Raw genomic sequence first — 27,588 nt, 5'->3', positions numbered from 1 at the left:
GGGGGTGTTATTCAAATGCTGGGGAGAAAGGCCCTTTGGTGCCTTTGGCCGAGGTGAAGGCCAGCCTGGCTGAGGTGCAGGGGGACCCAGGGAAATCCTTGGAAGCACATGGTGGTCCCCAGGGACCCTAAGGGACGCCTACAGGGGAGAGATGCAGGTCACTGGGCCTGAGGCTCTGAGTGGAACGCCTGGCCCACCTGTGCAGGGAGGGGCTGAAACTGCCTCAGAAGTCTTTTGGGAAAGCATCCAGAACAGCATTCTCTGTGTGCTGTATTCATCACAACAGACTCAGCCACTTAGGCAGTCGTGAATTTGGGGATTGTACCATGGGAAGGATTCTTATGCTGAACTGCAAGGGACAGAATGAAGGAACGCTTTTTTTTTTTTTTTTTTTTAAGTTCTTCTGACATTCGTTATATTCATAGGTTTCATCCAGCTCTAACAGTTGGCTAAGCTATATGCATTCAACCAACAGACTAAAACCTGTAAGAGCTCAACAGAGTGAAAACTTAATCCTTGTTTAAAAAACAAAGCAAAAAACAACTGGTGAAGTTATGTTAGTGGAGAACTGTTTTACCCAGTTATTATCTCTAGCTTCTTTTACTTTGTGCTCTACCGTACTTAATACACAGCACCCGAGTCTGCCATAGAAATCTCTCAAGTCCAGTATAACAGGGGACAGGAAGAATGTAAAGTGACTTATGAAGGCCATTTATTACTTAAATGTAATAGTATCATACTCCATGACCAATCCCACCCAGTTGAAGGAAAGATTGGGAAACTAAGACAAGCTGTGTACCCAGTGGAAGAGGGATCTGTTAAGGAAAATAGTTTGCCAGTCTATGTGACATGAGCTTTTCTACTGTGCATTATCTAATAAGGTATAATTTCCTTTGCTGCTGCTGTTTAGTCACCAAGTCATGTCCAACTCTTTGTGACCCCATGGCCTGCAGCCCGCCAGGCTCCTCTGTCCATGGGATTTCAAGGCAAGAATACTGGAGTGGGTTATCATTTCCTTCACCAAGGATCACTATTTTGAAAATAAAAAACGTAAAACTCCTGTTAAGAGCAATATTAAATATTCAAGTAGCTGACATGCACTCGCCAAGCCCAGTGGGTGATCGTATCTATTACTACACCTACTCCACAGGGTCGCTGGGTTGATCAAAATAAAAATGGAATCGCCTTCACACCTTACATGGTGTGAGTGTTGTCTGGTGATAGTGAGGAAGGTGGTGACTATGCAGGGTCGCCGGACAGAAGGACGGGGAACTGTGGTTTGAAGGTTTGAAAAAGAAGTTTCTGGTTGTTTGCTGGTGTTTATGGATCACGAATCCTTGGATGTGGAATATAGTTCTGATTTCAAATGTTCTGTTCCATTGTCATACTGTGTATTTCAGAAAAGATTGTGCCATTGTTTAGGGGAAAATGGGTTGTTTTCACTGAGTCTGATGATAAGAAACCTGGCTGGCCAGCCTTGAATCGGGCTCCTTGGGCTCCTTTCCCGGTTCTGAAGTCCACATGCATTCTGCCAGTGGTCTTCTAACTGTAGCTTGAATCAGAATTGCTGGAGGGCTTGTTAAGCCACCCATTCGCTTGAGCACTTTTTCTCGGCACTGGTTCATGACAGAGTTTTGCCAGGTTCATAACAATATACTGGGCTTTCCAGAAATTCACATATGTTAAGTGTAAATGATTATCCTTTTTTTTTTCCTTGAAATTTTGTCTTTCCTATTTTGTCATGGTAAATATCCTTTCTGTCATGAAGTGATGGTAACCATATCAGTAGTTTGGATGTACTGACCTTGCTGGAAAAATTAAAGGTTGACAACTGTCCTCCAGTTCCTTGATTTGGAGGCAAATTCTGCAGTCTGAATTTGAAAGTCCACCAACGATCATCTAATGCATGTATGTGTAGTTTAGTTCCTTTATTTAAAATTGTTCTCTTTTTGAATGGGAGGTGGGGAGAATGGGGATGGTGAAATAAATATACGTTTGTTACTTTGGCAAAGTCTTGGCTGTTTTATTTTCTGGAGATAATTACACTAAACTTTCTTTTCTGTTCATTTTGCAAAACCCTGCTTCTCGTAGCAAGCTCAGCATGCAAAGAAGACAGTGAACCATGTATAGTCGTATGCATTGGCTGTGACATGATCTCATTGGCTGTGACTTGTGTTGTCCTGGAGATCATCTTTTCCCTCTGTGGTTTCAGAAGTAGCTGGGAGAGTGGACAGCCAGAGAGAGGATCTGGTGAGGGTTTTTGATTCGACCTTTTTTGTACGGTGCCTCATTAGCTCCTATTCAGCAGGAGATGCTGCATTTTGTACAAACATCTTGCCTTTTGGGAACTTTTTACAGCTTTCTCAAGTCTCATTTTTAAATGAATCTAATACTAATGCCCATTTGTAGACCTGTTTCTGGAAGTGTTTTGATATTCTTTCCCCATGATTTTGAAATATTTTAGGCCAAGTGTAGAAGAAACTTGAGCGGCTCTTCCCTGTGAATTTGAATTTGAATTGTTTCCTCACAAAATCTTCTTTCCTACCCACAGTATCCAGTTTTTTTTGTCTTGATTTTTTGGGTGGTTGATTAACTTATTTCTCCACTTGGCTTTCCTGTGTAGATGTCATTCTAGTTGAAGTTTTTCTGGTCTTGCTTGATGGCTAAATTCAGTTCAGATTCAGGAAATAAATGATGGAGAGTCAGTTTCTCTTCTGTGCTCTACATTACCTGTTCACATTCATTTTTAATTTTTCCTGAAAAAAGGCATCAAGGTAAGGCACTCCAATTTCCCCTGGTAAATGTGTCTTGTTTCCGTTTGATGGTGTTACCTCCTCACGTTTATAGATTCCTGCTGCTCCTTCCATTTTCAGTCCCATTATTATCATTAGGACAGCCCTCTCTTGAAAAGGATGTTTCAGGCTTCCTCAGATTTCCTAGTCCTTAAATTTGAAATGTATCTGATTTTTCTTTTTCAAAAATACAGTTACTTACCTGGCCAATTCTTTTGGTATCTTGGAGTCTGTGTTGGTGAGATACATTTATTGTATAAGTATCTATATATTCTAAAAATTATTTCTTACATATGTTCTATGTCCATGGCGCTTTCTCAGGGTCTTAGTTACTTCTGCATATTTTGCTTCTTTATTCTAAACTAGAAAATTATCTCTAAGAAATCACCTCCCTGTTCAAAGCACATTGAAAACATGGTTATTCTGTCTTCTTTAAAATAGAGAGGCAGTTGACTGTGGGGACCAAAGTATTTATTAATATATGATTATAGCTTTCTTGTGCTAAGATTTGTGTAGTGTAGCAGAATAAAAGGCAGTATTTCATTCATTTAAAAAATATTACCTATGTTGATTTCTTTGTGGCTACATAGTTTTTTCCTTAGGAAATAGGATAGTCACTTTAAAAAAATCAGTGTTAAGTTTATTAATGGAGAGGTCTTTGCAATGTCATTTAAACTGGAAACATTTAGTTTGGATTGAACTTTTTATGGAATTGGGGATGTAATGCTATTTGCATTTGCTGAGATTTGGTGTTATTAATAGAATAGACAAATCAGCATTTTCTCGGGTGTGTGTAAGACTTGCTTGTTTTTCCTGTCTTGATTGCTGGTTGCACATAAAATTCAGAGAAGGAACAACTGTGTAGCGCCAGAGGAAGGGTGGTGGAGTGACTCAAGGCTCCCAGAGTCCTGTTTCTGCTTCTGTTACAGGCCCTCTGTCTGGAGGCCTTCATTTCCACACTGCCCAGGTGGAGCCTGACAAAGCTAAGCCAGGACCCTGCAGGTCTGGGGTGGGAGTGTTGATCTCACGTATTGTGTGCTGGGGGCGGTACTGAAGGTGAAAAGGCTTCGTCTGCAGAATGGGGTGGCCATAAGGCCAGGATGTCAGTGGGTACCAGAGAGGAGGTTCTGACTGGTACTTGGCAGTGGAGAGCGCTGGAAACCACTTGCTGTATTCCGTGTTAACAGTTTTTCCAGGGCGAGTGAAATTCTCTTTGCTGGTGGCCTCTGCTGCGCTTGCAGTCCTCTTTCTTCCTGTCCCTTCTTTCCTTACTGGCCCAGCCCATCCTGCTCCAGGACTCCCGGCATCCCTGGATGTTCTGCCAGAAGGGAGCCTCACTGTGGGTGTGTACGAGTGGTCTGTTGGCGGATTCCCTAAGCACCTCCCCGGGCCCAAGATACTGGCAGTGCCGTAGGCTGCTGAAGCCTGTGGACTTGCTTCTTAACGTTATGCTCCTGGGGCTCCCGAGTCAGAGTGCTCAAGGCTGAGTCCCAGTTGGTTTGTGTTAACTTTGGACAAGTGTTTAAACTCCTTAAGCCTGTTTGCTCATCTGTGAAATGGACACAGTACTTGTCTCATAGAGTGGTCCATGGAAAGAAGTTAGCACAGTGAGGAAATACAATCAGTTTTCACAAAACAGCAGCTGTTATTATTGCCTAAACACAGGGTGATGGGCGTGATCTTTTGAGTTCTTTGTGTGTCTGTGCGTGTGTGTGAGAGAGAGGGGGAGAGGTTGCAAATAGCACAACTACTTCATGGAATGTGGGAGATGTTTGAATAGAATTTCAGTGTTGTGTCTTTTATGAGAGAGAGCCAGGAATTTGGGGGCACCACAATGCCAGAGAAAACAGACTCCTGAGAAAGAAAACAGAGGAGAGATCCCTTGCAGTGCAGGAGGTGGGAAAATGTTGCTTAGGGTGGCGTTCAGCCAGGAGGGTTGCCCAGAAGGGGGCCCTGGGGCTTGGGCCGGGATGGGGGTAGTGGGCCCAGGGAAGGAAGACCTTGTGGGGCTCTGGGCTGGGAACCAGGCCTCAGGTTCAGTGAGCTGCAGGCCAGCTGGGCTTTGCCTTGGCCCCTGGTTCCTGCGGAAGTGAGGCCTGGGGAGGCCGCAGCTGATCAGCATGCAAGGGGCGGTCTCAGGCTCTCTGATATAGTCGCCCAATCAAATGTTGACATCAGATGGACGCTGGGCATATTTTCTCTCAAAGACAAGCCTCCAATTAAAATAAATAAATTAATTAAAAAAAGAAGAAAAAAAAAAAGACAATTTATTCTTGCCATCTGGGCATTCCATGCTGACATATGGCAAGTTATGCAGGAATGAATAAGCCTCTCTGGGGTGTCAGAGCAGAATCAATTGTTGGGTATCCAAAGAAATATTGGGACCAGTCCTTGCCTGCAGGGAGCTCTCATTCATAGGTCAGCTGTGTCAGAGGACATGTCATCCAGGAAGACATGTGATTATTATGTTGTGATGCCCTGTGGAGGTCAAGAGTTTGGCCAGCTGTTGACAGATGAGAGGTGAAGATGGACCTACTTGATCATTAGAGAGGGACTTGCTTCATCACTGACCTACTGTAATTATTGTCTTCATGGGTGAAATTGCTTTTATCTAAGTTGGTAGCATCCTTACTGTATAACTTTACACCTGAGTTTTTTTTTCTTTCAACATACACATTATCCCTAGAGTAATTTACTATGAATTACATAGCTGTTTGCAAATATGCTTTCTAGTGGCATTTTAATACCTCAGTGTCTGGATGTGCCTTAGTTTATTTATCTCTTCTCATGTTGTTCAACATTTGGCTTATTCCTTTTTTTTTTTTTTTAAACTATTAGAAAGAACATATGCAGAGACTTACCTGATGCATGAAACTTTCACAATCCTGATTTTCTTTTTTCTTCCTGTTTTTGTTTTTTTTTAGCTTTATTGAAGTATAATTGACAAAGTTGTGAGATACTTAAAGTGTAAATGTGTACATTATGGTGATTTAATATATGTATGCATTGTGAAAGGATTCTAATCTAGTTAATTAGATTAACTCCCATCTAGTTAATTCGTACACCCATCAATTCACAAATTTATCTTTGTGTGTATGTAAGAACATTCAAGTGTTACTCTCTCAGCACATTTCAGTTATATAATATGGTGTTATCAGCAATAGGTATGTTTTACATTCAGTCTTATTCATTTTATAGCTGAAAGTTTATACTCTTTACCAACCTCTCCCTATTCTCCCAAACCTCAACTCTGGCAACCACTTTTCTATTCTGTTTCTATGAGTCGGACTTTTTTAAAAAAAATATTCTACCGATAAGTGATGGGTTTCTCACATGGCTCAGATGGTAAAGAATCTGCATGCAATTCGGGAGACCCAGGTTCAATCCCTGCATTGGAAGATCCACTGGAGAAGGGAATGGCTATCCACTCCAGTATTCTTGCCTGGAGAATTCCATGGGCAGAGGAACCTGTCAGGCTTGCAGTCCATGGGGTCGTAAAGAGTCGGACACAACTGTGTGACTAACACTTTCATACGTTCACCTATAGTGATACTATGCAGTATCTATCTGATGTATGTCAGAATAATGCCCTCAGGATCCATCCATGTTGTCACAAATGGCAGGATTTCCTTCTTTTGCATGGCTAAATAATAACATTCCGTTGTGTGTGTGTGTGTGTGTGTGTGTGTGTGATATCTTCTTTTTCCATCCTTTTGACTGACACTTAGGTTGTGTCCACATCTTGGGAATTGTGAATAATGCTTCAGTAAACATGGGTCTTATGATAGATTCTGAGTTGGAGAATTAAGTTAAAAGATAGGTATTTGTTTTAAGGGCCTATACGGTGCTATAATGGCTCTCAGAAAGATTTTTACTAATTTATACTTCTATTAATAGTATTGTTTGAGCATATCCATATTATCACCTTCTTACCAGTGATTATCATCCAAAAATTTTTTTTGGCTATTTTGAAAGTCCAAGTTGAAACTTTTATTATTATTATTTACAAATTAAAAAATCTGTTTCTGTCGTGACATGCAGCATGTAGGATCTTAGTTCCCCGACCAGGGATTGAACCCAAGCTCCCTGCACTGGAAGCATGGAGTCTTAACCCCTGGACAGCCAGGGAAGTTCCCCCAAATGAGACTTTTATTTAAAAGCTAATCAGAGTGTTACAAGAAACCTTCATGTTCAGTTGGGCCAAAGGTCCCAACTACCGTGTTTGTCCAGGAGGTTCCGACCTCAGCCTGGGAGGGAGGTGGAGAGGGGTGGGTCCCCTGCTGGGAGATGTCCATAGGTTTGCTGTAGGTGAAGGATGTCAACTGAGGCTGGGCTGTGGTTAGGGCATTGCTCAGAGGAAACTTTGAAACAGGATGCCTGCTTCTTTTCTGCTTGACTTTGCTGAGTGAATGGACTTCTCTGTCTGTTTTTGACTTAAAATTTAGAAAGGTCCTTGGGAGGTCATCCATTTCAAACCTCATCTCAAATAAATGGAAATCACACCCTGCTTTTTAAAATCCCAGGGACAGGAGATTTCATAAGTGTTAATGATTTTACCATATATTTTCTTCAAAATTTGGCAGATATAATCTCATCAGTATTTACCCCCTCCCCCTCCCATCTTTTAAAATATTATTATTTTTTTAATGAGTAGGCAAAACTGAGAGAACTTATCCCAAAGTGGTAGGTTTGCTGGCCTGTGGCCACTTACTGGAGATTCCGAGAATGGAAGGGGGTTTCCCTGACACCCACTGATTTTGAGTGGTGACATTTTCTAAGTTACTGTGAAGAAAATAGGAAAATCCACGTGAGAGCCAAGTGCTGTTTTCTGACTTTTCCACAGCCTTTATTAACAAAACACAGGGCACACATTAGTAGTGAGTCAGACCCATGCTTCCTGGGGCAGAAAGCACTGGGAACAAGTAACCAGTCCCCACTGAGCCTCAGTTATTCTGAATGAAGCCAGAAAGTGATTCAGCCCTAGATCCGAAGAGAAAACATGCATACACAGACACCAAGAAGCCAGAGGAGTTCCTGCTGTTTCTAGGCTACAGAGAATACTAGTACTGGAATCACCATTTTCAGCTTCCTAGAGTTTTATTTCATATATTGGGTTTGTAAAAAAACAAGGTTAGCATTTGCATTTCAGCAGTGACCACCATAGCTGTTTCATCTGGGGCTTGACTCTGAATGGATCCTACTTTCTTACTGACTTCAGTTAACTAACTAAATTAATTGATTTAAAAAATTTCTTTAGTAAGCAATGAAGAATTGGATAGAGTATTTAAAAGATAATACTTTTGTAATAAAGGTAGCAGAGGCGTGATACAGTAGCCCTTTAATATTTTACACTGATGGGCCACTTCGAGCAAATGAATATTGTGTAATTCTTTTTTTTTTTTTCCTAAATATTTATTCATTTGGCTGCACTGGATCTTAGTTGCAGCACGAGGCATCCAGTGCCTTGACCTGGGCGCCCTGCATTGGAAGGGTAGAGTCTTAACCACTGGACCACTAGGGAAGTACCTAGTCTTTTTATTGTTTGTAAATTATAATATTTGTTTTTAGAACTCCAACAAGGCCTTATTGGCAGTGGATTTCCTGGATTAGTAAGTTTTTGAGGTAATTGAGGTTTACTCATTTAATTAACTCTTTGGGAATTTTTGGTGGAAATCTTAGTCCAATATTTTCTTTGTTTTTTGGAGTTATCTAGAAAAGTGCAACATCCAGACAGCTTGAAGTTTCTGATTGTTTCTAACAGCTTCTTTCTTGCAAAGGCTGGCATGCAATCGAGGAACATAGATTTCAGCAGTAAACCAATTAGATTCTATCAGTACTGTCACAGCCAATGTCAAATTTCTCACAAGCCACCTATAAAATAAAATATCAGGTGTATTTTCTTCCATTCCCAGGGGGCTGTCATCTTTCTTCTGGGCTCAGTTTGGGATCTGGGCCAACCTAAGAGTTCGGAGCTCTGGCCGTCAGACGATGGGGCGGGTGGCAGGTGGCCCCTTCTATTGATGTATCAGTGAGGTGTGTGCCGCATAGGCTTGCCTTCCCCTCCATGTAAAAAGGCTAACATGCTGCTTTCCCTGGGGAGCTGGGAGGCCCTGACCAGCACCATGGTTTTGGTGAGCCCCAGCCTGTCCCTCTGGGTGGGAATTTCTAGACCAGGCAGCGTGGGCTCCAGGTTGTTGCTGCTTCCTACTTTCACATCTGTGTGTGCATGCGTGCTCAGTTGCTCAGTCATGTCCAACTCTTTTGCGACTCCATGGACTGTGGCCCGCCAGGCTCCTCTGTCCATAGGATTTTCCAGGCAAGAATCCTGGAGTGGGTTGCCACTTCCTTCTCCAGGGGATCTTCCTCACCAGGGATCAAACCTGCGTTGCCTGCATCAGCAGGTGGGTTCTTTACCACTGAGCCAGCAGGGAAGCCCACATCCTAGCGTAGGAAGAACTTTCTCTCAAGCTTGCATCAGCCTGGATTTAGCTCTGTGGGCTTAGTGAGAAGAGTAAAATCCCATTGAGAAAGCATCTCGCGTGTACTACGGTTCTAGGATCAGAGGCTTTGTGGGCAGAACTGTGCCCTCTGTGCTTGCTCTCGGGATCCCAGGGAGCTTAAGACCTGGTGTCACCAGCCTGCATTGAAACCACACACAGCTGGTTCCCATATCAGCTATTGCCCTCAGCCTGTTTGATTTGTGCCTTATTTCACTGTCCATTGTTTGCGTCAGGCCATTTTGCCTGGGTACTTTTTGATAGTCTCAGTCATGCCCCAGTGGTTTTATTTTATTCTCTCGAAGCCAGGTATTCAGGAATGATTTTTCATTGATACTTGGTAGTTAAACCATATGGAATTTCTCTCCTTGGTTTCAAGCACTAACAGATACTGATTAACAGATAAATCTGTTAGGGATGAATCTTTAGTAAGGGCACTTTAGTCATGGGTAGCAGGAGGGACAAAGAAAGTCATATTTTCTTTCTCTTGTTATTCTTGATTTTCAGCCCATGTTGGTAATGAGATAATCACACAATGATCAAAAAAATCACTCACAAGCTCTGACTAAAGGTGTCCCAAATCCACAGGCATGACCACATAATAACAGCTATTAGAAGGGACACAGTTCCTTGGATGTGAATAACTGCTGTATTTCAAGTGCCAGCATGCCGTGGGAACACCCAGCCAAAATGGAAGAGAAGCTTGGAGCTTCAAAAGAAAAAGACCTTACAGATAAATGGAAAATAGCATTCTGGCTTATGGAACTGTTTTACCACTCTGAGATCTCTCTAGGAAATATGCAGGTAATATACTAATTTTTGTTTACAAAAACAGACACAGTGTTATTTATTACTTTTGGGGGATTGCTTGTGTACATGAAGTGCGTGTTTCTATCTAGAAAGCAAGGATGTTATTATGGTCCAGAATGACAGAGTGAGGAGGGGGATATTTATGCCCCTTCCCTGTACTTCTGGGCACTTGAGAGAGTTTTCACCTTATACTGTTCATGGACCTCGTCTAATATTATAAGAGTGACTGGTGAACTGTATCTAAAAGAGAGGCCCTTAAATTCTGCCCTGTGACAAGTAAATTGTAAATTGTTACAAGTAAATTGCCAAGTGAGATGCTGAGGAATACAGTACCAGGTTCCCAGCTCGTCTGTTTGTCTGGAAGCATCAGTGACAGAAATTTTGTCTTCCTGTCACCTATCAGATTGAAGCCAGCTTGCAACGACAAGTTGAGTGTCTCAGATTTAAGCGTAAGAAATATTTCCCTTAAGGTTTGTTCAGACAGCCATGGATGTTTTATCCTGACTAATTTAGTTGTTTTAGGTTTTTTTTGGTGGAGCTGAGATAAAGAAGATCCCAAATGGTGTGTGTCTGGACGTAAGTAGGCCTATTGCTAGCACCCGGGTGGTGACATCCTCTCTGTTTGAGTACATCAGTAGCTTCCTGCTTCTAGTCCCCCCTGTCTTATTCGCTGTTCCCGCCCCTGAAGGAGTACACCCTCCAGAACCGAGTGTCTTGCCCAGTTTGTTTCTTCATCCCCTCACTCCTCCACTCACTGCAGCCTGTACACCCCAGCCTTCCATTGAGACTTTTCTCAAGGTCACGGCTGCCCATTCCAGGGGCACTTGGATCATCACCTGTGTGCTGGCAAGTCCCGGGCCCCCGTTTCCATCCTGGGGCTCCTTTCCAAACCCTGGCCCCTGTATCTATCGGTTCCTTGGACGTCCCTGAAAAATCAGGCCCAGCACGTCCTGAGTGAACCTGCTCCCACCCTCTCCCTTGCCCCCACTCCAAGTCCTCTGTCTCCCGGAGGCCTCTCATTCTCCTCTCTTGGCCCCACTCAGACGTCAAGTTAACAGTCGGGCTCCTTCCTCTCCCTGCGTCTCTCCTCTCAGCCCCCATCTCTAACCCCTCTCCCACGTGGTAAATTTCAGGGTCAGTGTCTTGTCCTCACCTGTGAACACTGACCGCCCCCAACCCCCCGTCCCGTGCAGCGAGCCCTCGCCGTCTCCTTCCTGAATTTCTCCAGCAGCAGCTTCTCCACTCGCACGGTCTGTGTCAGCTTTTCTCCAGCGTAGTGTCCACGAGGTGCCCGCAGTGATTTCCCCAAAGCGCAGGTCTGCTCATGTTCCTCGCCTGCTCAGACTCCATCAGGCAGGCACTTGTCCGTGCGAAGTGTCAGGTGTCGTGGAAGCAGAGCGACCCTGTGTCTGGTGTCTCTGCGACAGTCCCAGCTCAGGTCTTCCCATGCACACGTGTCCCTCTCAGCATGTCCTGGTTGGGATGATAAACTGCACGGTTTCCCTGTTGATCAGGTCGTTCACGAGGTGTCACACTCACCCCCAGCAGCCTCCTCACCTGTATCCTTTGGTCACACTCAGCTTCAGTCACTCTGAGTGCCTAGGGCTGTGTCATGGTACCTGTTCCACTTTTCATATGTGGGTCCAACCTGACCCCCTCAGACTGTCTCCTGCCCGTCTCTTAGCCTCTGCTTAGATTTCAGTCCATCCAGAAACCTTCCCTGTTCCTTCCTCCATACTCGATGAGATGCTTCTACTCCTGGAGATTTCCCCGGCTCCTGTCCTGAGCTCTGAGCTTTACTTGCTGCTTTGCATTTCAATTGTGTGTTTCTTGATCTCATTCCTTAAAACTAGAATCTCATCTCCTTTAGGGTAAAGGACTACATCTTGGGCATTCTCTCTGAGGTTGGCCTAGTGCCTTCCCGTGGCAACAAATACTGATAAGGATATGTCAAACAAGTGAATACAGGGGCAGGATTAAAGTAGGATTCCTCCCAAGTAAGACCACCTCATGTATCAGTTGTCCTGATTTGTGTATGATGACAAGAAGACTGTAAAATCCTGCATTAAGAATTATATTTTTGAATGTGTTGGTGGCAGAACTGGGAATAATAACTAGAAAATTCTCCTGCTATTAAAGAATTCGGGCTCGAGGTGATTGTACCGGGGCCAGGTATGTGTCAGCTCTTTAACTTTAGCCAACTTTAGCTGATCCTGTTATTATCTTACAATTTCCTTTCTAGCGCACCCTGTGTGAGAAGCTGTTATTTTGAGCACAGCAATGATTCCCCTTTACTGAGACGTCTTTGCGCTTGGAAATGGACCAGATGTGGAGTCAGCCCAGCACCAGGAAGGCACGTCCCTCTGCTGGATGGGCCGTTGTGTTTCTGGTTTAGAGGGTTTCCAGGCACCTGGGCACCTGAGCATCCTTAGTGTTTCAGATGGGGACCCACCCTAGATGCTTCCAGTGAGGGCTCACGACCGAAGCGGGAGGTGAAGGAATGAGCAATAGATTTGGGTTCCCAAAGTCTAGTCCCCCCAACCCCTTCCCTGGCAGAGGGACAGAGGGAGGAGCCCTGCAGAAGGGTGCCCGGGGTGTCAGAAGGAACTGTGGTCAGGAGACAAGGCCACTGGTGGTGCCCTGAGGGGCATGGTACCCTGAGCTTGCTCTCCTGCCCTCTGCTCTTCAGATGGTCCACATGGGAGCCTGCCTGATGCTGCTACCAAATGCACTTTCGTGGGCCTGATGCACAGTGAAGCCAAACAAGACCAAAATGTCAGAGTTTGGAGTGGAGAAAGGTTTATTGCAGGGCCGTGCAAGGAGACAGGTGGCTCATGCCCCCTAAAATCCCAAAGGCTTTCAGCAAAGCATTTTTAAAGGCAAGGTGAGGGAGGTGTGTGGTTGGTGGTTGCAAACTTCTTGACGCTGGAATCTTTTGTCCACGTAGGTCAGATCACAATGTTCCTTTAAACCTCCATTGAAACAGATGTTATTCTGTTTCTGCGACTTTTTCTCTACATAGGAATGGAAAAATGTTATACTTTTAAAGGTCAGAATAGGCTTTCCTAACTGTGTCAGGCTCTAGACGACATTCTTAACTTGAAGGAAAAGCAATAGAATACAAAGGTCAAAGTTAAAAAAAAAACACACACACACAGATCCAATATGGAATCAGATTTGTTCTTCCCTGTTACAGCGCCAGGGCTTCTTCCCCTGTGGCTCGGCGATAAAGAATCTGTCTGCACTGCAGGTTTGATCTCTGGGTTGGGAAGAGCCCCTGGAGGAGGGCATGGCAGCCCCTTCCAGAAGTTTGCCTGGAAGATCCCATGGACAGAGGAGTCTGGAGGGCTCCAGTCTCATGGGGTCGCAGAGCCGGACGCCACTGAAGTGGCTGAGCACACACACACACGTAACGGTGTTACCCAGTGAGGTGTCCTGTGGGGCAGGGAGGAGGACGCAGGTGGGCAGAGGGCAGAGGTGGGAGCGGGGAGAGAGCCAGCCTGGGCTGTCCTGGCCTGGCAGCCTTGGAGACCGGCTTTCTGTTCCCCTTTCTTCACTGGGTGTCCTGTGTTCCCCTCCCTGGGAGCTGTCACGGGGCCAGCAGTATGCTCCTTGCTTTACGGAGCTCACCCTTTTGTGACAGGAATGCACCAGGCTTTGTCTGGCCCAATAAACAGCCCCACTGGCTTCCGAGAGCCCTGTTGCCTGGGGTCCGGATTTGGGAATTGGACCGAGTGTTTTAAGGCCCCCACAAGCCAACACTTGCTAAAGACTCAGATCTTACTGTTCTTTCTCACTGAGGTTTCTTATTCCGGTTTCAGAATTCTGCCCTGTGTCAGCCCCCAGAGCTGTCTGTCCTTCCCCATCTCTGTTCCCACCACCCAAGTCCCAGGCACCATCCTCTCTCTCCTGGGCAGAGGCGGTGGCTTCCAAGCCTGCCCCCCTTTCGTTTTGTCCTTCTTCAGTGTGGCCTCCTCCACGCGAGCATCCCGGCAACCCTGGGGGATGGCAGTCAGTCAAGGCGTGTCCTGTTTCAGAGCTTCCTTCTGCTTCCCACTGCATGCAGAGCACAGCCCTGCGTCCTTAGCTCTGCCCCGGGCTTCAGATGTGGGGCCTCTGCCCCCTTCCCCAGCCCCCCTCTCGTCTTGCACTCCTGCCTCCCTCACCAGCACCTGCAGCCACTGGCTTCTGGCACCCCAGAGCTTCCCCAGTTCAGGGCTTGGACCCGCTCCTCCCCTTCTCTGCCTCCTCCTTCTCCTCGCCCCCACCTTCTCTCCTGGCTGTTCCTCTTGCAGTTTAAATGTTGCCTCCTCTGAGCACTCTTTCCTGGCCACTTAGTGTCGCAGTGGCCCTTCTCAGCCCTGCTGTCTCTCTCCTGACACCTGAGACTCAGCACGTCCATCCTCGTGTGCCGGCGCTTAGCACAGGGGCTGGCAGACCTTGGCACCAAGGTCAGGTGTGAGGAAGGTGTTCACACAGGGGCCTTTTGGAAGACAAGGGCAGGGCACAGCGCCTGCTGCTGCAAGTCTCCTGGCAAGTCCCTAGGCTGTGCATGCATGACTGTTTGCATTCGTTGGATTTAAGTTACTGGTTTGGTGACCCCTGTGCCCCATGGGCCAAGGGCAGACAGCTCTTAGAGCAACACCTTAGCACGCCCAGTGTGGGGGTCCCTTAGGTGGCCGTGGGTCACCTACTCCTTTTGTTCTGTCTCTCATATTCTGTCTTAACTTGCTTTCTCCTCTTATTCTTTGCAACCTCTGACTTCTTGGCTCATTTGAATCGCCAGCCACAGTAATGGAGATGCACACATCCCTTCTCTCTCTTGCCCTTCTCTCTCGGACACAAGTCGGCATCCAGGATAATCGTCAAAACCCCTTATCACTTCAGATCCAGCTCTTTTGGAATTTGTGAGCATTTGGAGGGGATTAAACTGATGTTGACCTTGGTACTTGCCATAAAAAGAGGGATTGGTGGACAAAGCGATGTGATATATTTGAACCCAAGGGCAGTCAAGTGTCGTGGGGGCAGTTGGCCCTGCTGGCAGGTGGGCTGATGTCAGTGTGATGGGGGCAGTGCCCTGCAGCACCAAGGTTTTGCTTCTGATGAGCATGAAAGAGATCAGATTGCTTCAGAATATCTAGACCTTCCCTTGAATCAAATTAGCTTTCACCCCAAGTTGTTTGAATTAGTTACACGACCTTCCCCTTGTCGTACTTGTGGGCCGCACACTGTAGTCTGGGAATAAGGCAGGACATTGCCGATTTAGCAAATGAAGAAATGTTGGCTCAAGAGCTGCCCGGACAGTAAGACCACACGCTTCCCCAGGGGCAGAGCTGGAGCCCGAACCCACGTGTCTTGAGTGTTGGATTTCTGTCTAGTTTCCCTCTGGAGCTTTGCCATCTTGGAGCTTTTGTGTCTCAGCGTGATTCATATTTTTAAATGCTTTTATGGGCTTTTGCATAACAAATCAGGAGCTTGGCCTCATTTTCTTATTTTCCAAAATGTATCTTTCCTCCATCTTGTTCTCAGTGTCTTATGACTGTTGTAGTGAGAGGAAGAACAAATGAAAACAATAAACCAAAATGTTAAAGGGAGTTTCGTGGAAAGTTAATCAAACTTGCATCACCTCTCCAATGTGCCGCTTGGAGCCCCTGAGCTGTTTTTCACAACTGTGCTATCTTCCCTGGTTTTTGAGGGCAGAAGTGGACACTGGGGTCAGCTCTTCACTGGTTCCTTACTGAGGGGAGGGAGCCGGGCTTGCAGTCGGGTCTGGATGAATCCGAGGCTGAGCTCCTTCAGTCACTGGGATGAAAGGAGATACCGCAGAGACATGAGGACCTGTTACCAATCAGACTTCTTGGCCTCCTTTGCTGTTGTTGTTGTTCAGTTACTAAGTCGTGTCCAACTCTTTGCGACCCCTGGGCTGCAGCATGCCAGGCTTCTCTGTCCTTCATTGTCTCCTGGAGTTTGCTCAAATTCATGACCTTTGAGTCGGTGATGCCATCTAACCATCTTATCCTCTGCCACCCCCTTCTCTGTTTGCCTTCAGTCTTTCCCAGCATCAGGGTCTTTTCCAGTGAGTCAGTTTTTCCCATGAGGTGGTCAAAGTATTGGAGCTTCAGCTTCAGCATCAGTCCTTCCAATGAATATTCAGGGTTGATTTCCTTTAGGATAGACTAGTTTGATCTCCTTGCAGTCCAGGGGACCCTCAAAAGTCTTCTTCAGCACGACAGTTCGAAGGCATCAGTTCTTTGGGATTGAATTCTCAATTCAGTCTGACTACAGGCCACACAAGGAATTCATGCAAGGCTTTTTTGGGACCCCTGCTACAGCAGGAGGGTAGTGAGAACAAACAACAGGTTCCTTTGCTCACTTGCTTCTGGGAGCAAGGAGTCGAGCGCGTTCCTTATATGGGGTGAGGGTAGGGTTGTGTCCTGGGCTTCCATGGTGGCTTAGATGGTAAAGGATCTGCCTGCTCTGCAGGAGACCCCAGTTCAGTCCCTGGGTCTGGAAGATCCCCTGGAGAAGGGAATGGCTACCCACTCCAGTATTCTTGCCTGGAAAATTCCATGAACAGAGGAGCTGGCAGGCTACAGTCCATGGAGTTGCAAAAGAGTCAGACATGATTGAGTTAACTGACACTTTTCAGGGATGTGTCCAGGGGTCGGGTTGGAGGGGTGGCTTAGGTAGTTGGACTCCCCACCCCCACCCCAGGTGCTGCGTGCAGGGGGCATGGGCAGTACCCTGCTTTTACTGCAGTCTCCTCAGCAGTGGCAGTTGGGGTTATGGTCTCTCTGTATCTTTTGGGCCCAGAATTCGCCCCAGCTGCATGCAGGCAGTTCCGCTTAGTCCTATGCAGTTTCATTGCATTTTGTAGCTTGAGGAGAGATGTGTCTAGGTGCAGGCTTTGCAGCAAAGGGCCATGGGTCCCAGGCCTGTCTCAGACTCAGGTACTGAGTGGGGTGTGGGATCAGTCTTCAGACACCCCCAAGGGAACCGGTTAATCACACACCATATGAGGTGATAAATGGTACCCATCTCCCTAGGGAATAATTTGCTTAAAACATTCACTAATAGAAAAGCCTGTGTGACTCCAGAGCGCCTGCGTGGCTGGTGAGGAGCCGCTAGGGGGTTGGGGGTGGAAGGTGTGTCTCTCGCCCTCTGTGGGCAGGGCCGTGGGGAAGTATCCCTGCCTTTCAGGCATCTCATCTGCCTGTGTGACCACGTCTGACTTTTCGCGCAATTCTCAGCTTTTCTGAAGGGCTTGCTTGCCTAGGGAAGCTAGGAGTGATGGCTATTATCCGTGTTTTCTTTATTACATTCTAAGATTTACAACTTCCTTGCTTTCAGTGAGGATGTGGAGACGCTCTCCGCAGCCTCTTGCAGCTCTTGACTGTTTTTCTCCTGAAAGCCTACAGACCTCCAACTGGGACTTTCTTTTTAGCTGCAAGTTGGGGTCTGGAGTGTCAGGTCAACCTGGGGAAAGACAACCGAGAAGGCTCAGTGCATCTCCTCAAGTGGAGCTGGCTGTGGGGATCCTCTGGGTCTGACTTCTGTGTGAGGAGGAATTTGGGGTGAATCTGAGGATGGGTGGTTTCCAGGCCTGCAGGTGCTTCAGGGCTGGTGTAATTCTTCTCCCAGAGACTGGGAGCAGTTCTTCACCTTTGGTGACAGTGAGAGAGAGGGAGTTGTTGTTAGGGAGAGCGAACGTGGACTGGAACTTGCCCTAGAGGTGGGGAGACAGCCCCAGAGAGCTTCCCACCCATGTAAAGCCGCATCTCCAAAGCCTTTTCCATCAGCCCACATTTGCTTGCAGGCAGTGTTATGGGTGATTCTGGGGCTCATTCGTCTGCTCTATCTGTGTTCATGAGTCTCTGGCAGGTCCAACCCAGGAGGCTGAGGCCAGGTTTGAAGTCTTTTACTTTCCCTCCAAAGTGGGAATCAATGAATGGATGGATGGATGGTTGGATGGATGCATGGTGTCAGGTAATATAGGTAAGTGCCAGCACTTACCTATGCCACTGCAATTGTTGGGGTTGCTTGCTCCCTGAAGACTCCCCGTTGCCTAGCCTCATGGTTTCCTTGTCACCCATTCTCTGCTGTCATTGGGGTCACACTTGGCACCCTTTGAAGCCCAGATTCCAGCCATCTGCTCTCAAGATGGAGATGCATCAGTGATGGGAGAGCCTACACAGCAAGGGGAGACCCTTGGGGAGAGTCTTGCGTAAGACCCAGCCAATGAAAGTAAATGTAGATACACCAAAGCCACTCACCAGCTCTCACTGGCTAACAGAACCACTGACTGCACTCAGATGCATCCTGGGCGTTGGGGAGCGGGGGGAGGGGGAGTGGGGCCCAGATGATGTCATGTCACCAGGAGAAGGCCACATACTGCTCACCTGGTGCTGGTTCGGATTTCATCTCAACCCGCCTCAGAATTACCCTCTTTATGCTGTTCTCTTAGAGACGAGAGCGGCGTGGAGATCCCCTGGTCTCTCAGCTGAGTACCTTTCCTAGTCTCAGATCCTTTGATGCTTGACCCTTTCCTGGAGATTTGCTGCTCGTTCTCGTCACTACAAAGTGCTCTTAACCAGACCACAGGATTTAATTGCCAATGATCGGTACTCTTTCTGCCCTCATTTCCTCTTCCAGGTTGCAACATGATTGTTTGTTGTTGTTTTTGCTCCTTTCTCAGATTGAAGGGTTTGATATTTTTATATTTGCTTTTTCTAACAAAATGGTGTAGGTTTTCTTACCATTTTGCACCCCCCCACTCCAATTTTCCTTGATGATTTAGTCAACAAAAGAAGGATGAAATGGGGCCAAGGGAAGCAGACTCTGTTAGGTCCAACATGTGGAATTTTGGAACGCTTGTTCAGGGTTCACTTGGTTTGAAGGGGAATAGAATCTTATTTTATTGTCTCCCCAAAATGCCTTACACGTGGTTTTCTAGGAAGCTGGCACTTGGTGTATATTGACTAATAAAAACCACAAAAAAAAGAAAGAAAAGCAAAGCCATGGATTCAGAGCATTGTTGCAGTAATAGATTTTGGCTGGACTAAGGGGTTGCCCACGTAGCTGGTTGAACATTATTTCTGGGTGTGTCTGTGAGGGTGTTTCAGGAGGAGATCAGCATTTGAATCAGTGCCGTGCATAAAGCAGAGGGCCTTCCCTAACCTGTGTGTGTGGGTGGACTCGTCCAGTCCTCAGGGCCTGAGAAGAACAAAAAGATGGAGGAAGGGCAGATTCACTCCCTTCTTGAGCTGGATGTCCATCTTCTTCTGCCCTTGGACATCAGAGCTCCTGGTTCTTGGGCCTTCAGACTCTGATACTTAACCCATTGTCTTCCCTGGTTCTTGGGACTTTGAACTCAGAAGGAATCACACCTCTGGCTTTTCTGGTTCCCTGGCTTGCAGACAGCAGACGGTGGGATTTCTCAGCTTCCATAACTGTGTGAGCCAGTTCCTGTAACATGTCTCCCCAGATATCTCTCTGTATCCCCTCCTGGTTCCATTTGTCTCAAGAGCCCCGACCAACATTCCCACAGAACAAATACACGTTTGAGGCTCTGCTCCTTGCCGCATCTCTGCGCTGTGTCTGCTGGCTGTTCTGAGTCAGGCCTCACCTGGTGAATGGTTGTATTTAGAATCTCAGTGTCACAGGGAGGACTCACTGTCTATTAGGCCAGGCTTTAAGGCTCCATTGGTCCTCATCCTTTTCGGTTTGGCCCCTGATCTCAGCCCTGCCTTGGAGAAGAATCCTCGTTCTGAGCAGCTCTTGGCCTCTTCTCTCCACCCCTTGTCCTTTGCTTCACATCAGGTAACGGCCTTGTTGGTCCTCTGCCCTGATGGAATTACCTGTATGGCTCTTGTCCTCTCTGAATTAGAAGCATGAAAAGACTTAACTCCCCAGGACATTAATTCACTTCTTTTCTTAAATGGCATCTTCAGCTTCTAAGAAAACTCTTAAGTCCAGGCTTTTCCAACAGTAGAGCTCCCTGGGCAAAGTCTTTGCCTTGTGGCCACCTTCCTATTTGCTGAGACCCTCTTTCTATTAATTTCATTGGTCCAGGAGTTAAACATTGTAATCATCAGTCAGTTCAGTCGCTCAGTCATGTCCAACTCTTTGTGATCCCATGGACTACAGCATGCCAGGCTTCCCTGTCCTTCACTAACTCCCAGAGCTTGCTCAAACTCATATCCATTGAGTCGGTGATGCCATCAAACTGTCTCATCCTCTGTCGTCCCTTTCTCCTCTTGCCTTCAATCTTTCCCAGCATCAGGGTCTTTTCTAAGGAGTCAGTTCTTCACTTGAGGTGACCAATATTGTAGCTTCAGCTTTAGCATCAGTCCTTCCAATGAATATTCAGGACTGATTTCCTTTAGGATTGACTGGTTTGATCTCCTTGCAGTCCAAGGGACTCTCAAGAGTCTTCTCCAAAATCACAGTTCAAAAGCATCAATTCTTCGGCACTCAGCCTTCTTGATGGTCCAACTCACACATCCATACAAGACTACTTGAAAAACCATAGCTTTGACTAGACGGACCTTTGTCAGCAAAGTAACGTCTCTGCTTTTTAATATGCTGTGTAGGTTGGTCATAGCTTTTCTTCCAAGGAGCAAGCGTCTTTTAATTTCATGGCTGCAGTTACTATCTGCAGTGATTTAGGAGCCCAAGAAAATAAAGCCCGTCACTGTTTCCATTGTTTCCTCATCTATTTGCCATGAAGTGATGGGACCAGATGCCATGATTGTAATCATATTTGCTTACTACTGCAGCTCACTCACTAGGGGCACTGGGTCTACATTTTCGGAGTCATGCTACGGATCATTAACCTTAAGATTTAAAATTCTTGCCACAACTTCTGAAGTTTGAGGCATTGATGTAGAGACGTGATGGGTTTATTCTCTGTAGCATAGAGGATGTCTTCTCTTTTCCTTTCTGCTTTGCCCCATTCTACTACATAGTTAACAGTTTTGACTTCAGTTAGAGAACGAAAAATGAAGAGACTTGCCTTTGGACACTGAGTATAAACAACATCCTCAAACAGCACTATGTTACTTCCATTTTTGTCTTTTAGAAAGACATAATACTTGTATTAGATTTGAGTTTTCCATGGAATTTTCCCAAGACCTCAGCCTTCTGGTGCAGGAGTCTTTCTCATCTTCCCCTCCCAGTTATTAAAACAGAGCCATGCACCTCTCGTGGGTAAGGAGACTGTCGTCTGGGTAGGACAGAGGTCAGACATCCTTGTCTGCATCTCCCAGGAGCTTTTATTCCCAGCCCCAGTGCCTCGCTGTCTGAGGACTATTGTTCTGTATCCCACAGGCTAAAATTATTTTTCTTTTCCACAGCTCATTTTTTGAAGTTACATGACAGATGCTTTCTGTGGGTAAAAAGACTACGTGTGTCTCAGAGACCAGAACGGTTGTTTGTTGTGGTTTCATATTTATTGAAAGTGCTCATCTATGGGTGCATTTATTTACTGGAGGCCAGACAGCAAGAGGCCACATGTTTTCAAAGTTATTTTGTGGATGCACATCCCTTTTTATTTACAGGAAGCTTTATCACCATTCCGTGTGCCATGGAGATGAAATTGATACACCTGGAATGTGCATTGTATTGTTAGGCTGCATGTGAGGGCTCGGCTGTGATGACAACTGTGGATTCTTCCTTTTAACTGTTCATCCTCTCTCCTTCCTTTAGCATCGTCCGTGTCAACATCTGCTGCATGAACAAGCTGCGGAGCTGCATTCCCGAGTGGTTTGCACTTGAACTTGCTGGTCCCCAAGTCCTGAGAGGGGCCAGCACTTCCTTCATTTCTCCTGCTATGTCTTTGATACCAGGCAGGCTGAGGAGATTTCGTTTGTCCAAACAAAATGGGGAAAAATTTAGTGACCTGACATGTCTTACTTTATAGCAGAAACTTCTCTTTAAACCTGATGAAAGACAGAGATGAGGCTCCCTGGGCCTGGAGTTTGTTTATCCCTTGTAACTCCTCGTAAAAGTCTCTTTTAAAATAGATAGTAATTATGAAAGAGTAGATCTGTTGCTCCTTTTTTTTCCCCTGTCACTCTTGTTGTATTTTAGTCGTTTTGGATATATATATGTATACATATACATATGTATATATTATAAATTGAATTTTCATGCACAGAAAGGTGAAAAGAATGGAAATTTGCTATTTCATTTAAAGCTCTAGAAGAGAATCTCTTTGATGGCATAAAAATGCAGCAGTTATAATTCTCTGAGTCTTATTAATGAATTAGAATGGACCAAAAAATAAAATTTAAACAATATGCTCAAGGAGTTATTCAAGTGATCTTTCCTAGTGTTTTTTTCTTAAAACTTTGATTTCTCTTAAATATTATACAGAAGCACAACTTCATTCTCTTAATGTTTTATTTCAGTTGCATCTGCAAAACCCTTCCTTTCCTGGTCACTACTTTCAGTTGTCACCCTGAACCTTGAGCTGCCTGCAATGTGGGAGATGCGGGTTTGATCCCTGGGTTGGGAAGATCCCCTGGAGAAAGGAAACGGCAACCCACTCCAGTATTCTTGCCTGGAAAATCCAGTGGACATAGCAGCCTGGTGGGCTATAGTTCACAGGGTTGCAAAGAGTCGGACATGACTGAGCGACTAAGTTTGTGAACCTTGATCTTTCACCTTCATGTCAGAAGTCTAAGGATGTTGCTTTTTGAGGTGGTGAAAGGTGGTGTGTGGAGTGTTCTTCTCTGTTTTTGTTTTGCTTTCTTTTCTAAAAAGGAAAAAAGGATCAAAAGGAAACTTGCACCCCCATTGAGCATTTTGGGGACAGTGAAAACATGCTTCCTCCATTTCATTTGTAAGGAGAAGCACAGTAGGAGTGAATACACCCAGGAACACCCTCAGTTCCTCCAGGAAAGGAGGCAGTGATGCTGGATTCCAGGCAGAATTGAAGTAGGTGGGTGTTTCTTTGCCTCCTTCCCACCTTATCTTTTTTTCATTTCCTTTACTCTTTCCTCTTCTCCTTCCTCACTGTTTCTTTCCTCTTTAATCTTTCCCTTTGGTTTTGAGTCATTTTCTTTTACTCCCTTTGTATATTTTCTCACAGTACATGAGAAAACAGTGACACCCTTCAGAGAGATCTACTTTGTTAAAGACTGGAAGACACAGCCAAAGGAATTAACCTTTAACAGTGAAATTTTGGCTTGAGCAGGAAGGATATTTATGAGCAGAACGTCTTCTTGGGTATTCTGTGTTTATAACGATCTATTCAGTATGTATGGAATGGAGGTGATGGACGTCCAGTCTGAGCCAGGTGCTGCTGTCAAACAAACAGATGGATAAATGGTGTCGCTGGTGTTTTGAGGGCTCTGTCCTGGAGGAGAAGGGACAGACAAGCATAGAATTTAGTGGTTCCAATGTAATAGTGTAATTGCCTTCCTGGAGACATGAGCCATGACTATGCTCATATAGTCGGGCATGAGAAGGACCGTGGAAATCGCCATTTCCCTGGCCTCTGAGACTTTGAGGAGGAGAATATGCTAGTTGAGTTAATATGAGAGTTCTGAAATGAAACCACCTTGGAACTGCATGGCTAGAGTTTAGTTTGAAGTAGCTTTGGTTCTGCCGTTTTTATTGTGGCTTCTTAGGCATGAAGTATGGGCATCGGCCTCCTGTCTTCAGTTACCTTACTGACTTCCGTGTTGGCCTTGGCTTTCCCGACTGTGAGATGCTTAGCGCCAAAATATGGGTAAGAAAGGCGGCAGAATAGAGAAACTTACCTTTAAGTTTGCAAAGTTTCATTGCCTAGTAATGTCAACACATGTTTTTAGACAGGAGACCGCCCCAAGTTCTTTTCCTGACTTGCCTGAAGCCATTATAACTATTGCATTTGCACTGTCTGAAGTCATAAAAAGAAAGAAAGAAAGAAAAGAGTTCCCAGTCTTTTTAATGTAAAAACCATAAAGCATGCCTTGACAACGGCTGAAAATTGTATTGCTAATTTATTTTTATTGTTAGTATAACTTTGAATTGCCTTCCTTATCTTTGTGCCTGACTCTTGTTTTCTGGGCTGAAGTTAACAATGTTTTGAAAGTCAGTTCAGGGGTGAACAAATGATGTAGTCATAATAGCAGATAGAGGCCTGCTGTGGGCATTTGGTGAATGTCAAATACTGATTTTAACAATAATAAATTTGGAAAAGGAATGAGAAGTTCCCGGCTAGTGAAAGGAAGTGGTTCCATGTGAAGAGTCTCTTGTTATTTGTCGATACCAGCGTTCGTTCATTTCCATGGCAGATAGGAAAATACGGCCTGTTTGTCTCAATTATCTTCTTCATTCAGCCTACTAATTTTTGAGGAAACTAAGGTTTTTCAAGTAGGGAAAATAGCCAAGATAAAAATTCTTTTTCTTTTTGTGATCAAGGCCCTTTGCAGAAACGTCCATGTCAATAATTACTGAGCCCTTTGGAGTTAGAACTCTTGGTTCTCGTTGATCTGGTTTTTAGTCCAACCTTCCCTCTGGCTTTCAGATGCTCCATGTGCTGTGGTTTGACTTTGATGTCCTTTGAGAATTCTGTGACTTCTTCCAAGATTACACGATACACCCTTAACTTATTAATCCTGTTGGATTAATGGAGGGAAAGAGCTCTGGGGTGGGACTATTCCAACAGCTAGTGTCCCCGGTTCAGCCTAAGACACCTCAACTTTTCTAGGATAGGTTGTTTCAATCTGCTTTTTAAAGTCTTGTATCTCATTTTAGCTTTGAAGACACACTTTAATGAAGTAATTTAATTTTAAACATTCATTCAAAGCCACTGTCAGGACTGGAAGGGTTAGAGAAGGCATTGGAAGGTCAGTGGCATCTTCCTTTATTTCCTGTGCGTGTGTGTGAAAACTTTTCTGTAGAAACTCGCCTGGTGCCCTGGAAGGGACTGGCAGGCAGCTGCCTATCACATCGGGATGAGAGGCTCATGGAGAGCCTGGGCTTCTGCTGTCCAGTGGCCTCAGCCTCTGCTGTCCACTGGGAGCCTCTGGATAGTTCTCTAGAGGGGAAATCGCAGAGCTGCCTGACTCTTTCCTGATTTGGTTGGAGAAGAGGGTTAGGCAGCAATCAAGTGGTTTGGATTTTTCATGAGGAAAACAAAGTGAAAGATTTTTCTGATGTCGGACATTTTGTTTTGGGCTGTGGTGGCGGATTCTGTTTTTCTCTTTTACTTTTTGTTTTCATTCTTTTGTACTGTTTTTAAGGACAGCAGTGAGCAGTACCCCTGGTCTGTTTCTCCCAGTGAAAAACATCTAGTGTGACAATGCAGAAATGGGGTGTGTCAGAGTCGTTCTCAACAGTGATGCTGTCCCTTTGGGCTCTGTAGTCATGGCAAGTTTCTTTACCTGTCTGTGCTCTAGTCCCTTCATCTGTATAATGGAGACAGTAATCTTTTTGGATGTTGCATTGATTAACTGAGATCATTCTTGTCAAACACTTAGAATAGTCTCTGCTATATAGTAAGCAATTCGTGGCTGTTACTGTATGAATATACACTAATTCTGTTCAGTTCAGTTCAGTCGCTCAGTCGTGTCTGACTCTTTGTGACACTGTGGACTGCAGCTCGCCAGGCCTCCCTGTCCATCACCAGCTCCTGGAGTTCACCCAAACTCATGTCCACTGATGCCATCCAAGCATCTCATCCTCTGTCGTCCCCTTCTCTTCCTCCCTTCAATCTTTCCCAGCATCAGGGTCTTTTCAAATGAGTCAGCTCTTCACATCAGGTGGCCAAAGGATTGGAGTTTCAGCTTCAACTTCAGTCCTTCCAATGAACACCTAGGACTGATCTCCCTTAGGATGAACTGGTTGGATCTCCTTGCAGTCCAAGGGACTCTCAAGAGTCTTCTCTAAAACCATGGTTCAAAAGCGTCAATTCTTTGGCGCTCAGCTTTCTTTATGGTCCAACTCTCACATCCATACATGACCACTGGAAAAACCATAGCCTTGACTAGATGGACCTTTGTTGGCAAAGTAATGTCTCTGCTTTTTAATATGCTGTCTAGTTCTGTTAGGTCGTGTTATTACATAATGAGAGATTCTAGTTTCTTGGTACATTGATGCTCATAGAAGCTTGGGACCGATGTCTACTCAGTGCAGTGTTCAATGACCGTTTGGCCATTACTTGGTCATTTGGAACTGAGAAGAAAGCCAGTCTATCAGCTTATTTGTTTCATCAAAGCCCAGTTTGCCACACTAATTTGTAGTGCGCAGAGCCCCTCCAAAGCTGAGTGGGCAGAGCTTAAATGACCTTCTGGGATTCTGTGGTCACCTTGAGTAGCTGCTCTGGTGTTGGGAATACAAAGGAATGTAAAGGATCTTTTGTAAACCATTAGAGGAGGGATGCATGGCTGTTACCCAGCACTTCCACTAACCACCTTGGGTCAGGACAGCTGTTCATTCTTTCATTTGCTTATTTAACTCACTCCATTTGTTTATCTTATTTGTTTTTTTGGCCACTTCATGGGGCATGTGGGATCTTAGTTCTCCAATAAGGATCGAACCTGTGCCCCCAGAATCAGAGCGTGGTCTTAACCACTGGACCATCAGGGAAATCCCATAACTCACTCCATTTGTAAAAAATGCTAAGATACTTTAAAGTAAATTGAAGATATATTATTGCAGCATTATTGACAATAACCAAGACATGGAAACAAGCTAAGCATCCACCAATGTACGAATGGATAAAGAAGATATAATATTGATATAATGGAATATTATTCAATCATGAGAAAAAAGGAAATCCTGTCATTTGTAACAACATGAATGGACCTGGAGGGTGTTATGCTAAGTGAAATAAGTCAGACAAAGAAGGATCGATGTACTATGATGTCATCATTTACATGTGGAACTTAAAAAACGCTGAACTTGTGGAAGCAGAGAGTAGAACAGCAGTTATCAAGGATGGGGTGAGGGGTGGGGAAATTGGGGAGATGTTGATCAAAGGGTGCAGGCTTGCTGTTCAAAGATGAATAAGTTCCAAGGACCTAATGCATAGCATGATGACTATAGTTAACATACTCTATTATTAATATATACTTGAAAGTTGCTAAGAGACTGGATGGTAAATGTTCTTGCCACAAGAAAGAAATGGTAATTATGTGAGGCAGTGGAGATGTTAGCTAACACTGTAGTGATAATCACAGTGCAGTATGTAAGTATATCAGAGCAACATGATGTACACCATAAACTTATGCAATGTTATATGTCCATTTAAAAAATAGATATCTTGACATTCTAACCCTAACAATCCTTAGTATGGATTACGTGTTACTCCCATCCTGCCAGAAAAGGAAGAAGGAAAAGGAGGAAGGAAGGAAGGAGGGAAGGAAAGATGGAAGGAAATTTCCTCATAGAACCAAAATGATATGATCACAAATAATACAATTAATGCTTTTTTAATATCCTCTAGTACCAGTTCCTGTTCAGTTTCCCCATGTGAGGTCAGGTCATACAGTGAATTG

General features: G+C 45.1%; 1 protein-coding gene and 1 long non-coding RNA gene across 4 annotated transcripts in view; both read left to right on the top strand.

Annotated features, from left to right (window-relative positions):
• The window catches only part of CAMK1D (calcium/calmodulin dependent protein kinase ID), a 388,105-nt gene that overhangs the window by 48,353 nt on the left and 312,164 nt on the right, over nt 1-27,588 (top strand). The gene's annotated exons all lie outside the window — the stretch shown is intronic.
• On the top strand, nt 607-25,729 carry LOC122448363. Its single transcript, XR_006271585.1, has 3 exons — nt 607-617; nt 2,245-2,250; nt 24,386-25,729. It is a non-coding gene; the product is annotated as an uncharacterized LOC122448363 (long non-coding RNA).

Source organism: Cervus canadensis, chromosome 10 (genome assembly GCF_019320065.1).
Source record: "Cervus canadensis isolate Bull #8, Minnesota chromosome 10, ASM1932006v1, whole genome shotgun sequence".
NCBI classification, from domain to species: Eukaryota; Metazoa; Chordata; class Mammalia; order Artiodactyla; family Cervidae; genus Cervus; species Cervus canadensis.
The sequence above is the reverse complement of the archived record's forward strand: the minus strand, read 5'-3'. Positions and strand labels throughout refer to the sequence as shown.